A 14563-nucleotide genomic window follows, 5' to 3' on the forward strand; every position below is an offset into this window, starting at 1 on the left:
GGCTGTTGGGCTCCCTCTGTCTGATAGGTACTGCTCATTCGTGGTTATTTACATATTTGGGTGGGTTTAGTGGTATCCCTGAACAGTCAAAGCGGTTGTGTCTATGATACAATATCCACAGTCAACGTCTATCTTCAGGAGATCTAGGAACTGGGGCGATGCAAAACTTTCTTTGAAGTGTGAATTTTTTGTGACTCATCATTTATAGCACTTCCAGTCAGTTCAGTAGTGATGTCTTGTTCTGTGGCTCATTGCCCTGTTTCTCATTTCAATGCATTCCATGTAACCTTAAGTCTAGTGTCTAAAGTACTGATTTCTGACATTATGTGCATGTTCCTTGCGTTTTTAATAACCTTTCTTAATAACTCTGAGTAGTTTTTGTAGTGTGTAACTACTGCAAGATCCCTATTCGTTCTCCTCAAAAGATATATTTCCCTTTTCCTTTCCTAGATGCTTTAATCCTTCTACTGATTCTCGTTTTTTTACATGGCTCTTTAGTGTCCTTCCTGATTAGCATATATGAAGAGCTATTTTCAGATAAACCTGGTGAGTAGGAATTACAAAGTCATGTTTGTATATTTAAAAAAAGCATGTAGCCATATTTACAAATTAATTTGTGATATGAATATGATCTGAGGAACATGAAACTAACTAACAAACTTGTTATACTGCGATATCCCACCAACAGAGCTCTAATAGGAAATTGCAAAATAATTGGTTTTCGGATTTCAGTCTAATAGACTGAAGATATTACATGCATCTCAAAAGCACCATACTACATGGCACAACGAATCTACTCTAACGATGCCAGTACCTTGGAGAATTGATTCGAAAAAATAATGTTGAAAATATAGCCAATCAAATAAGATGCAAAGAAAAAAGAGAACTGTATTTCGTGATGCTCCAAGTACCTACAATAATGCTAGTCAATCAAGAAGTCAAACAGTATGCTATATATATCATTAGAAAACTCGAATTACGTTTTATAGCACTATTAAAGAATTTGACAAGACAATTACGACAATTTTATGAAACTGCAGTAAAGTAAAATCAGAGACCATGAAATGATTTGGCAAAATAAAAAAATTGCTGTGATTGCACAAGAAGGTCCTGTTGATGGTATTGGTATATGGGACATCACAAGACTTGTTCTTCACCTCAATAGAAAAGGGAAGGGTAAACTGGCTGGGATGATGGAAAAATATTTACTTGTGGGGTTACCTCTCTTTTAGGCCAAGATCAGTGACCAATGATTCAACATTGAATGAAATTAAGCATGTGAGAAGCTCAGATAGCAAGGTACTAGAGATGCTAAAATATTACAATATTTGCATAAAAGTACAGTGAAAAATAATCTCAGTATGTTACAAGGTCATCATATATGCACAGTGAAAAGTAATATTACTGTATTGCATCAGAATATCAGGGGATTAAAAAACAAAGTAGATAACGTTCTTGTTTGTTTATAAGATTTAAAAACTGAGGGTGGAACAGACATTCAATGCCTGTTTGAACATTATATAGCCACAGATATGGAAAAGGTAAATGTAGGTGGATATAAGCTTTCAGCACATGCAAGTAGAGACATTACGGAGAGAGGAGAAGTTGCCATATATGTTAAAATCTGTCATAGTGTGAAAAATTTAGAAACTAAAAAAGTTTGTGTAAAGCAACATATAGAAGCATGTACATGTGAGCTTAAACTAAATAAAAGTACTTTTATAATCCTAGCTGTGTGTAGGTCTCCCTTGGGAAATTTTCAGCTATTTTTGAAAACTTGGATTCCTTGTTGTGCTGTCTGCCAGACAGAATGAAGCAAATTATTGTTTGTGGGGATTTCAATGTAGATTTTCTGAAAGAATCTGATAGAAAGCTTGACCTTGAAATATTACTTTGTTATTTCTATTTGATGTCAGTTACTGATGTTCCTACTTGAGTGGTACAGGAAAGCATGACACTGATATACAATGTTTCTACAGACCAAGATAAACATCAACAAATAAAATTTTTTCCTGTGAGAATGGTCTTTCTGATCATGATGCACAGCTAGTTACAGTATATGACATAGCTCTATGCAGTAATGCAAAATATTCCTCCAAAATAATGTGTTCAATTAATGATTTAACAATTGAAAATTTTAGGGAAAGCTTAAAATGGCTAGACTGAGATGAGGTGTACAGGGAATCTGATGCTCATTTAAACTTTGACCTATTTCATGATACGTTTGGGAGTATATTTGAAATCAGTTTTCTTAAGAAAGTAGTGAAATATAATTGTAAGAAACCACGTATAAAGCCATGGCTTTCTAAAGAGACAAAAATATCTTGTAAACCGATAAGGGAAACGTATGTTATAGCTAGGAGGTGTAATGAACCAGAAACAGTGAAACTTTATAAAAACTATTGCACTGTATTAAAAAAGTTATTAAAAAATCCTGAAGTATGTGCCTTATATCTGAGATTGACACATCTGATAACAAAATTAAAACAGTTTGAAATATTGTTAAAAGGGAAACAGGGTGACTGAGAGCACAGGAAGACTGTATTTCTATCAAACTCAATGAAAAGTTTATTAACAAAAAGTATGAAATAAGAAACATTGTTAATAATATTTTTTTAAGTGTCAAAGAGAAAATTGGATTCAGTTATTCATTAGAAAATGAAACACAGAATATGGAAGAGGCAGTACATATGCAACTGGATAAAACTGAAATTCAGCGCATCTCTCCTACTGAAATTAGGAAAATAATAAATTCCATCAAAAGTAAAAGCTCACATGGAGTTGCGGCTTTTCCAACAGAGTACTAAAAGCTTGTTCCCAACAGATAAGTAGGATTTTCTGCCATATACATGGTAGCTCACTGAAACAGGGCATTTTTCCAGATAGACTGAAATACACTATTGTTAAACCATTGCATAAAAAAGGGGATTGGTCTGATGCTAACTACTTCCCAGTCTCACTTCTGACAACTTGATACAAAATTCTTGAAAAAGTAATGTATTCAAGAGTAGCATCACATATCTGTAACAATGAAGTATTAACGACATGTCAGTTTGGTTTTCAGAAAGGCTTTCCAACAGAAAATGTTATATATGTTTTCACTGATCAAATACTAAACATCACCCATTGGGATATTTTGTGATCTCTCACAGGCTTCTGATTGTGTGAATCATGAAATTCTTCTAGATAAGCTTAAGTATTGTGGTATGAGTGGGACAGTGCACAAATGGTTTAATTCATATTTAACTGGAAGAATGGAGAAGATTGAAATAAATACTACAGATATTTCCAAAAATCAGCAGAGTCCAGAGGTATCAGGAATGGTGTCCTACAGGTTGCAATATAGGGTCTCTATTGCCCTTAATATATATTAATGATATGCCACTCTATATTCATGAAGATGCAAAGCTAGTTGTTTTTGCTGATGATACAAGTATAGGAATCACACCCAACAGACAAGAATCAGCTGTGGAAATTGTAAACAATGTCTCTCAGATAATTATAAAGTGGTTCTCTGCAAATGGACTCTCACTAAATTTTGAGAAAACACAGTGTATACAATTCTGCACAGTAAATGGCGTAACATCATTGGTAAATATAGACTATGAACAGAAGTGTATTGCTAAGGCAGAATATTCAAAATTTCTGGGTGTGTGCATTGATGAGAAAATGAACTGGAAGAATACATTTATGATATGCTGAAATGGTTAGGTTCAGCTACTTATGCTATTAGGGTTATTGCAAATTTTGGTGACAAACTTATCAGGAAATTAGCCTACTATGCCTATTTTCATTCACTGCTTTCATATGACATCATATTTTGGGGCAATTCATCATTACGAGAAAAAGTTTTAATTGCAAGAAAAGAATAATAGCTGGAGCCCACCAAAGATCACCTTGCAGACATTTATGTAAAGAACCCGGGATATTCTCAGTACCATATATTCACTTGTGAAATTTATTATTAATAACCCATCCCAATTCAAATATAGCAGTGAAGACAACACTAGAAGAATGAGCGATCTTCACTATTCTGGGTTAAATCTGACTTTGGTACAGAAAGGGATGAATAATGCTGCCACAAAAATCTTTGATCATTTGCCAAATAGCTTTAAAAGTGTGACAGATAGCCAATGAGCATTTGGAAACAAATTAAAAGAATTTGTAAATGACATCTCCTTCTACTAAATAGATGAATTTTTGTAAAGGAAGTGGCAACTGTAAAATAATAATAACAATTATTCTTATTATACTGCTAAAGAAAACTTATGTTAAAGTGACATGTTCCGCATAATTACTAAATATCGTATTCAGGATCTGTGGAAGAACTATTAATGTAGAGTAATGATATCCAGAACAAAACTGACTTGACGTGATGGTCAATGTGAATACACCTTGACGTGACATCGCCGTGACGGACAGTGTGAATTGGCCTTGACTTTAAGATCTAATGTTCACTTATCGCAAACTGACAAGAGGAAAAGCTGACGAAGATGTCTGGGACAAGTTGGTCTGAAAATAAGAAAACAAGTTTATATCAAAAGAAGTACAGAAATATGGGCGAACAGGAAAGACAATCAAGGTTTTTAATTATTTTGTGAGGTCTGAAATAGGGCAATTCGAATAAATATAATAATAAAGTTATGTTTGTGCACATTCTTTTTAAGATCTGGCTTTCTGAGTCAGTAAAAATTCCTGAAAAAGCTTCTTCCTTTTGTAAGAACCTTATATTATTGTTGGTAAAAATTTTGCGGGAACTTACGAGCTCTAGCTTAATGCATATCTTTCGTGGATGATGTTTGGTCGCACACTGCGGCCGGCGTGTTGCATGTGTGGTGTTGGTGGTAAATATGAAAGTTGGGTGGGTACGTTCTGGCGTTTGAAATGTGTAATGGTTGGTGGAACAGTGATCATAATACTTTTGTTCGTTCACATATAATGAACAAATAACGGGCAACGTCTTTTCAGTTTATGTCAGTTGTACTGTTTGAAGTTTGCTTTGTGCAATAGTGCTGTGTTAAGAGCGAAAAATATTGAAATCTAATACTTAACATTTCCACAAAACCTCACTGTTACCTGCGGTGACCTCAAACAGAGAAAGAATCTCTGTTTTATAGAGGGACCTTTTTATCGACTGAAACTTGCTGAGGTAATACACATCCCTTGCATGTTATAGTATGTATACATATTTTTGTTGTTATAGTTCACATAAATTTATCATTTTGTAATATTGACTGTAAACAGTTTATGTAAAAGAAGCAAACAACAAAAAGCTTGAATATTACTGGTAATTTTCGCAGTAGCTGCATGACATTTGTTAGTAAACAGCAGCATTTTAATTTTGTGCTTAATCTTTACTTATACATAACAAAGAGTGAACTATCTGTTGATATTTATATGGTACATGCACAAGGAAAACAGTTACCATTTTCAATTTACTATTAAGGTGTTCTTCGTATTTACATGGTTGTATGGATGCACAGTGGACAGGTTGCTGCTGATACATAAAAATAATCAACCATTTAAGTACGAATATGTATTATAATAAGCACATAAAAACAAGAATTTAGTAGTAGTAGTAGTAGTAGTAGTTTATTAATCCAGGAATCACTGTGTGACAATAGAGTAACTGTGAGTTTAACGTACGGAAAATATATCAACATTTATTGCTAGTACTGTGTTATTTACCTGTTAGGGTTGGATGAACTGTTGCAGTATTACATTTGAATAAAACAACAGTGAAATAAGTAGGGTACTAGTAATTATTGTGCCACTAGAAAGAATTGATCCACAATCACTCAATGCTTTTTGCTTTAAATAGCTCCATTGGTAGAGGCTGGGCACTGGTACTGCACTACAGATTTTCATGGGCAATATCAGCAAAATTTGACTGTTGAATAGTGTCTGAGACCGATCAGTGGTGCAGAATAGGACAAGGATGTGTGTTCTGGTTGAAGGCCAATGCAAGGGTAATAGTCTTCTTCCTAAATTAAGAATTAGTAAAAGGCGATTTACATAAGGCACTCCAGTATGAGGATAAATTATTTATTTATTGAGATTTTCCTCTGTGGAGAGGTTTTTCTGCAACATAACAAATGAACAGAAATTATTACATGTTACATTGTTGTTGTTGTTGTGGTCTACAGTCCTGAGACTGGTTTGATGCAGCTCTACATGCTACTCTATCCTGTGCAAGCTCCTTCATCTCCCAGTACCTACTGCAACCTACATCCTTCTGAATCTGCTTAGTGTATTCATCTCTTGGTCTACTACGATTTTTACCCTCCACGCTGCCCTCCAGTACTAAATTTGTGATCCCTTGATGCCTCTGAACAAATCCTACCAACCAGTCTCTTCTTCTATTCAAGTTGTGCCACAAATTTCTCTTCTCTCCAATTTGATACGTCCTCATTAGCTATGTGATCTACCCATCTAATCTTCAGCATTTTTTCTATAACACGACATTTCGGAAGCTTCTATTCTCTTCTTGTCTAAACTATTTATCGTTCATGTTTCACTTCTATACATGGCTACATACAAATACTTTCAGAAATGACTTCCTGACACTTAAATCTATACTCAATGTAAACAATTTTCTCTTCCTCAGAAATGCTTTCCTTGCCATCGCCAGTCTGCATTTTATATCCTCTCTACTTCGACCATCATCATTTATTTTGCTCCCAAAATAGCAAAACTCCTTTACTACTTTAAGTGTCTCATTTCCTAATCTAATGCCCTCAGCATCATCCGACTTAATTTAACTACATTCTATTATCTTCGTTTGGCTTTTGTTGATGTTCATCATATATCCTCCTTTCAAGACACTGTCCATTCCATTCAACTGCTCTTCCGAGTAGCAGAATTACAATGTCATCGGCGAACCTCAAAGTTTTTATTTCTTCTCCATGGATTTTAATACCTACTCCGAATTTTTCTTTTGTTTCCTTTACTGCTTGCTCAATATACAGATTCAATAGCATTGGGGAGAGGCTTCAACTCTGTCTCACTCCCTTCCCAACCACTGCTTCCCTTTCATACCCCTCGACTCCTATGACTGCCATCTGGTTTCTGTACAAATTGTAAATAGTCTTTCACTCCCTGTATTTTACCCCTGCCACCTTCAGAATTTGAAAGAGAGTATTCCAGTCAACATTATCAAAAGCCTTCTCCAAGTCTACAAATGCTAGAAACGTAGGTTTGCCTTTTCTTAATCTTTCTTCTAAGATAAGTCGTAAGGTCAGTATTGCCTCACGTGTTCCAACGTTTCTACGGAATCCAAACTGATCCTCCCCGAGGTCCGCATCTACCAGTCTTTCCATTCGTCTGTAAAGAATTCGCATTAGTATTTTGCAGCTGTGACTTATTAAACTGATAGTTCGGTAATTTTCACATCTGTCAACACCTGCTTTCTTTGGGATTGGAATTGTTATATTCTTCTTGAAGTCTGAGGGAATTTTGCCTGTCTCATACATCTTGCTCACCAGATGGTAGAGTTTTGTCAGGACTGGCTGTCCCAAGGCTGCCAGTAGTTCCAATGGAATGTTGTCTGCTCCCAGGGCCTTGTTTCGACTTAGGTTTTTCAGTGCTCTGACAAACTCTTCACGCAGTATCATACCGTTTCATCTACATCCTCTTCCATTTCCATAATACTGTCCACAAGACCATCGCCCCTGTATAGACCCACTATATACTCCTTCCACCTTTCTGCTTTCCCTTCTTTGTTTAGAACTGGGTTTCCATCTGAGCTCTTGATATTCATGCAAGTGGTTCTCTTTTCTCAAAAGGTCTCTTTAATTTTCCTGTAGGCAGTATCTATCTTAACCCTCGTGAGATAAGCCTCTACAGCCTTACATTTGTCCTCTAGCCATCCCTGCTTAGCCATTTTGCACTTCCTGTCGATCTCATTTTTGAGATGTTTGTATTCCTTTTTGCCTGCTTCATTTACTGCATTTTTATATTTTCTCCTTTCATCAATTAAATTCAGTAGCTCTGCTGCTACCCAAGGATTTTTACTAGCCCTTGTCTTTTTACCTACTTGATCCTCTGCTGCCTTCACTATTTCATTCCTCAAAGCTACCCATTCTTCTTCTATGTTTCTTTCCCCCATGCCTGTCAATTGTTCCCTTATGCTCTCCCTGAAACTCTGTACAACCTCTGGTTCTTTCAGTTTATCCAGATCCCATCTCCTTAAATTCCCACCTTTTTGCAGTTTCTTCAGTTTTAATCTACAGTTCATTACCAATAGGTTGTGGTCAGAGTCCACATCTGCCCCTGGAAATGTCTTACAATTTAAAACCTGGTTCCTAAATCTCTGTCTTACCATTATATAATCTATCTGAAACAGTGTAGTATTTCCAGGGTTCTTCCATGTATACAACCTTCTTTCGTGATGATTAAGTTATGCTCTGTGCAAAATTCTACCAGGCGGCTTCCTCTTTCATTTCTTAGCCCCAATCCATATTCACCTACTACGTTTCCTTCTCTTCCTTTTCCTACTGTCGAATTCCAGTCACCCATGACTATTAAATTTTCGTCACCCTTCACTATCTGAATAATTTCTTTTATTTCATCATACATTTCTTCAATTTCTTTGTCATCTGCAGAGCTAGTTGGTATATAAACTTGTACTACTGTAGTAGGTGTGGGCTTCGTATCTATCTTGGCCAAAATAATGCGTTCACTATGTTGTTTGTAGTAGCTTACCCATACTCCTATTTTCTTATTCATTATTAAACCTACTCCAGCATTACCCCTGTTTGATTTTTTATTTATATCCCTGTAGTCACCTGACCAGAAGTCTTGTTCCTCCTGCCACCGAACTTCACTAATTCCCACTATATCTAACATTAACCTATCCATTTCCCTTTTAAAATTTTCTAACCTACCTGCCCGATTAAGGGATCTGACATTCCACACTCCGATCCGTAGAATGCCAGTTTTCCTCCTCCTGATAACGACATCCTCTTGAGTAATCCCCGCCCGGAGATCCGAATGGGGGACTATATTACCTCCGGAATGTTTTACCCAACAGGACGCCATCATCATTTAACCATACAGTAAAGCTGCATGCCTTCGGGAAAAATTACGGCCGTAGTTTCCCCTTGCTTTCAGCCGTTTGCAGTACCAGCACGGCAAAGCCGTTTTGTTTTAGTGTTACAGGGCCAGATCAGTCAATCATCCAGACTGTTGCCCCAGCAACTACTGAAAAGGCTGCTGCCCCTCTTCACGAACCACACGTTTGTTTGGCCTCTCAACAGATACCCCTCCGTTTTGGTTGCACCTACGGTGCGGCTATCTGTGTCGCTGAGGCACGCAAGCCTCCCCACCAACAGCAAGGTCCGTGGTTCATGGTCTTTACCTCCCCACCAACAGCAAGGTCCGTGGTTCATGGTCCTTATGTGTTACATAAGATCTTAATTTATCTCCTTAAGATTACTTTCCAGGTGTTTGTGTTGTAAGTCTTCCTCCTCTGCCTCAGGTCTTCTCATTGTTAATTGTACATCTGTGAACAAGGTGGTCATAGGGCGACCTCCTCTCTTCTTTCCCTCTGGTTCCCATTCCAGGATCATTTTTGGTATTCTGGTTTCCTCCGTTCTTCTTACATGGCCGTACCATTGTAACTTCCTTCTATCCATCGTGTCATGTATTCTTTCTCTTACTTCCATTGTCCTTACTATTTTGTTGTGTCCTTTTTTTCTCACCTTCATCAGAAGTCTCTTTCTACTGCTTGCAATTTTCTTTATGTTTCAGATTAGTATCCAAGTCTCCACTCCGTACATATCTGTGCTCTCTAGTATCGATATTTCTGTGATTTTTTGGTTCAGTTTATTACATTTCCGCTTCAAGATTGAGCTGAACATCCCAATGACCTTACTTCCAGTGTTCTATCTCTTATTTTTCCTCCAGCTCTAAAATGGATCCCAAATAATGGGAAGTATTGACCTCCTTAATTTTCTAACCCTCTATGTATAAGTCATCTGGATCATTAGTGAGGTATTCTGTTTTCTGGTACCGTAATTAATCTTCAATCAGCAGTTTCTGTATTCCATTGCTAACTGGTTATATCTTTGTTTTTTGCTATAACTGCTAGATTACAGCAAACAGTAGATGATGTGAAGAAACTCCATCTCTGATTTCTAACCACATCTGTTGCATTTACAAGTCCATCTCTTAAGACTGATGCCTATAGAGATTTTAAATAATGTTGGTGAAATGGGCGAGCCTTGTAACAGACTCTTGCTTGTTCTAAATTTTTGTGGATGTGTACTACCAATTTTCCCTTGACATATGTTATCTTTATATATTGTGTGTGTTATTTTAATTAAAGGACCATTTATGTTCGATGTATGTAACACTCTCCAAAGTAGTTTTCTCAGGACAGTATCATTTGCTTTTTTTATATCTACAAAGATTAATCTTTTGTTTTTTGATTTTTCCCTATGTTTCCTTAAGATCTGTTGTAATGTGAAAATATGGTCTACACTTGATCTACCAGCTGTGAAACCACATTGTTCTTCCTGGGCTTTAAAATTTATTTCTAGCTTATTTTAATCATTTTCCCAAAAATTCTCATTAGGCCTAACATGTTTATAACACAGATTCCTCGATAGTTTGAACAACTTTTGAAATCCCCTTTGTTAAATATAGTATTAATAGAGCCCAACTTCATTTCCTTGGATACTGAATCGCCATGTAACATTTTATTTAAGAACCATCTTATTAAGTTCACAATTTTGTCACCACCATATTTTAAGAACCCAGACTGATACCGCCTGTTCCAGGTGATATGCCACTCTTCCCTGTTCTTAATACCTTACTCACTTCACTTTCTAAAGTTTGGATCTCCTCCTTTTTCTGTTCCTTTTCTTCTACTGCTCCTTCCTCCATACACTCTATCCTCATTTAATAATTTCCAGAAATATTCTTCCTATTTTTTTGTTGTTATTAGTTGAAGATTGGTTTTGGTTTTTGTCTCCTGTCCTTTTAATACTGACCACTGAGCGCACTTCTTTCGCTCTCCCAAATCCCAGTTTGTTATCAACACTGGCACATATCCTTCCCCATGCTTCATTTTTTGCTATCATTATTTTTTTAATCACTTTATCCAATTTATCATTCAATGACTGGTTAAATGCAGTCGTCTTTTCTGTACTTGACACCTCGATTTCCTCTGACAACCGTTCTACTTTACAGCTGCGGTTGTTTCTTCTTATTCCCCGCACCTCTGTTGCTATATTTATAACACTGGATTTTATGTATTAATATGTTTCCTCTGTACTTCCTTGAAATGTTTCTCCCAATCTTATTTCCATTCTGGCAGCAAAGAATGTTCATATGCTTTCATTTTGTAGGCTGTCAGTATTGAAGTTTTGACCTTTCTGAGCACAGTTCGTTTTAATGTTTTTAGAATAATTCTTTGCATTCTTCCATGGCCAAAAGCTCTTCTTTTTACTAGATAACTGTGTGATACGCACTGGGTTCCCATATAAGATCTAGCATCTGTTGCCTTGAATCTACTTGTCTGACTAATGATAGTATGTATATTAAAAAGAAAGATTCCAAGACTTACCAAGCGGGAAAGCGCCGGCAGACAGGCACAATGAACAAAACACACAAACACACACACAGAATTACTTTCGCGAAAGGAAGTGCTCCATTGCAGCGAGGCCCCGGACGTGCGGGACATTCGTGTATAGGGAAGTGGCATCAATGGTTACAAGGATGGTTTCCGGGGGTAACAGACCGGGTACGGATTCCAGGCGTTCGAGAAAGTGGCTGGTGTCTTTGATGAAGGATGGGAGACTGCATGTAATGGGTTGAAGGTGTTGATCTACGTAGGCAGAGACACGCTCTGTGGGGGCCTGGCAACCAGCCACAATGGGACGGCCAGGATGTTTGGGTTTGTGAATTCCAGGAAGTAGGCAGAAGGCAGGAGTGCGAGGCGTCGGTGGGGTCAGGAGTTTGATGGAGTCAGGTGAAAGGCTTTGCAGGGGGCCTAAGGCTCTGAGGATTCCCTGAAGCTCCGCCCGGACATCAGGAATGGGACTACCCTGGCAAACCCTGTATGCAGAGTTGTCTGAAAGCTGACGCAGTCCCTCAGCCACATACTCCCGACGATCAAGCACCACGGTCGTGGAACCCCTGTCAGCCGGAAGAATGATGATGGATCGGTCAGCCTTCAGATCACGGACAGCCCAGGCTTCAGCTGTGGTGATGTTGGGAGCAGGACTAAGGTTTTTCAAGAAAGTTTGAGAGGCAAGACTGGAAGTGAGAAACTCCTGGAAGGCCTGGAGAGGGCGATTTTGAGGAATAGGAGGTGGGTCCCGCTGCGATGGAGGACGGAACTGCTGCAGGCAGGGCTCAATTCGGATAGCGTCTTGGGGAGTTGGATCATTAGGAGTGGGATCAGGACTACTCCTCTTCGTGGCAAAGTGGTATTTCCAGCAGAGACCACGAGTGTAGGACAGCAAATCTTTGACAAGGGCAGCCTGGCTGAACCTGGGAGTAGGGCTGAAGGTGAGGCCTTTGGACAGGACAGAGGTCTCGGATTGGGAGAGGGGTCTGGAGGAAAGGTCAACCACTGAATTGGGGTGCTGTGGCTCCAGATTGTGTTGACCAGAATTTTGAGGTGTTGGGGGGACCGGAGCCGGAAGTGGGAGACTGAGCAGATGGGAGAGACTGGGTCCGTGTGCAATGAGAGGAGGCTGAGGCCTGCTGGAAAGGCTGTGGAGGGTGAGTGAGTTGAATTTCCGGAACATCAAAATAATATGGCTTATGATGAAAAAGATTCATAGTTTCTGTCTCTAATTGAACAACACAGAAATAACTAAAAAACTCAATCCAGCATAATGTCAATTGATTGAAAATACATCAAGTCAACTTTAAGTACGACATAAAAGACACAGCACACACAATATAGAAATAAAAGAGCCATGAAATGAAAGGAAAAAAATTTCTGTGATCTGGAGTAATTTTTAAGAGAATTCACAGGACCAAAAAGCTGTAACAATTGTTGTTGTTCTCACAAAAAAAGACTGCTTCAAAAATGATTAAAAACTTGCACTGACATACTGCTTACAAATTCCATGTCAACAAAGTACACATAGCAATTACAAGAAGCTCTGGCCATACTAGCAAAACCAATCTCTAAAATGCACATACTTTATCAGATTCCACAGCTAAATACAAAATGCTTCTAACAAAGTAAAGCCATTAAGATGTTATTTAACAAGAAGCCTCATTAATAATGCTTAAGCAGTTCCAACTACTAATGAACAGCAGCATGACTCCGGAGATGGGAACTCGCCCTTCAGTATATCCTCTCTTCTCGATATCCGCCAGGCCTCAACCTCCGCTAATTTCAAGTTGCCGCCACTCATACCTCACCTGTCTTTCAACAACTTCTTTGCCTCTGTACTTCCGCCTCAACTGACATCTCTGCCCTTACTCTTTGCCTAAATATGTCTGCTTGTGTCTGTGTATGTGCGGATGGATATGTGTGCGTGTGTGTGTGTGTGTGTGTGTGTGTGTGTGTGTGTGTGTGTGTGTGTGTGTGTGTGCCCGAGTGTACACCTGTCCTTTTTTCCCCCCTAAGGGAAGTCTTTCCGCTCCCGGGATTGGAATGACTCCTTACCCTCTCCCTTAAAACCCACATCCTTTCGTCTTTCCCTCTCCTTCCTGAAGAAGCAACCGTCGGTTGAGAAAGCTAGTAATTCTGTGTGTGTGTTTGTGTGTTTTGTTCATTGTGCCTGTCTGCCGGCGCTTTCCCGCTTGGTAAGTCTTGGAATCTTTCTTTTTAATATATTTTTCCCATGTGGAAGTTTCTTTCTATTTTATTGACATCATCATTAATGATAGTATGTTATATTATAGAGCAAAGTTCTCTAGTATTCTGTTGCCAAGTATATTTATGGATAGCCTTGTATTTAAAAAATGTGTTGGTAATTTTCAGTCCAAACTGTTCACAAATTTCAATTAATTGTTTTCCTTTGTCATTACATTCTGTCCCTCCATGTTTCTCCACTGTTGGACATGATTATCTATTTCCTACTCCTCAATTCATATACCCTATGACAGTCAGTTCTTTCCTCCTTGGTATTTTTTCTGTAGTTTCCGTAAGTATCTTTCTTCTGATCTCTTGCATCATTCGTGGGTGCATATACACCAATAATTATAACTTCCCCGGCAAATAGGAATTTCTACCACAATAATACATTCATCAATAAATTTCCAATTGGTGATTCTCCTTTTCTGTTCTTTCTTTGTCATAATGGGGACTCCTGCTTTGACTGTTACCACTTTGGATGCCCCATTCCAAATATGTTCATAATTACAAAGTTCTTCTTCTTCACCTTTCCTCTTAGTCTCACAGAGTATGACAACGTCCATTTTGAACCTGTAAAGTTCTGTTGGTAATATATTCAGTTTTGTGTAGATATCTTGCACATTCTAGCATTAAAATGTCATTTCGTTTTTTTCTTCTCCAGTTTCTCATTCAAGATTTCTTTTTTTTTTTTATTCTGAGACATAGCATTAGGTTTATTTTACATTTTAATTTTTTGAC

The 14563-nt window shown here is 38.0% G+C and overlaps 1 protein-coding gene across 2 annotated transcripts in view; it reads left to right on the forward strand.

Moving 5' to 3' along the window:
* Positions 1-4813: 4813 nt before the first annotated feature.
* LOC126325742 (putative ATP-dependent RNA helicase TDRD12) overlaps positions 4814-14563 on the forward strand; it is a 445014-nt gene continuing 435264 nt past the window's right edge. For both annotated transcript variants that reach the window (XM_049995275.1, XM_049995276.1), the window contains exon 1: positions 4814-5149. The gene's annotated coding sequence lies outside the window, so the exon portion shown is untranslated. The remainder of the gene's footprint in view (positions 5150-14563) is intronic.

This window comes from Schistocerca gregaria, chromosome 2 (genome assembly GCF_023897955.1).
Source record: "Schistocerca gregaria isolate iqSchGreg1 chromosome 2, iqSchGreg1.2, whole genome shotgun sequence".
In the NCBI taxonomy this organism is placed as follows: Eukaryota; Metazoa; Arthropoda; class Insecta; order Orthoptera; family Acrididae; genus Schistocerca; species Schistocerca gregaria.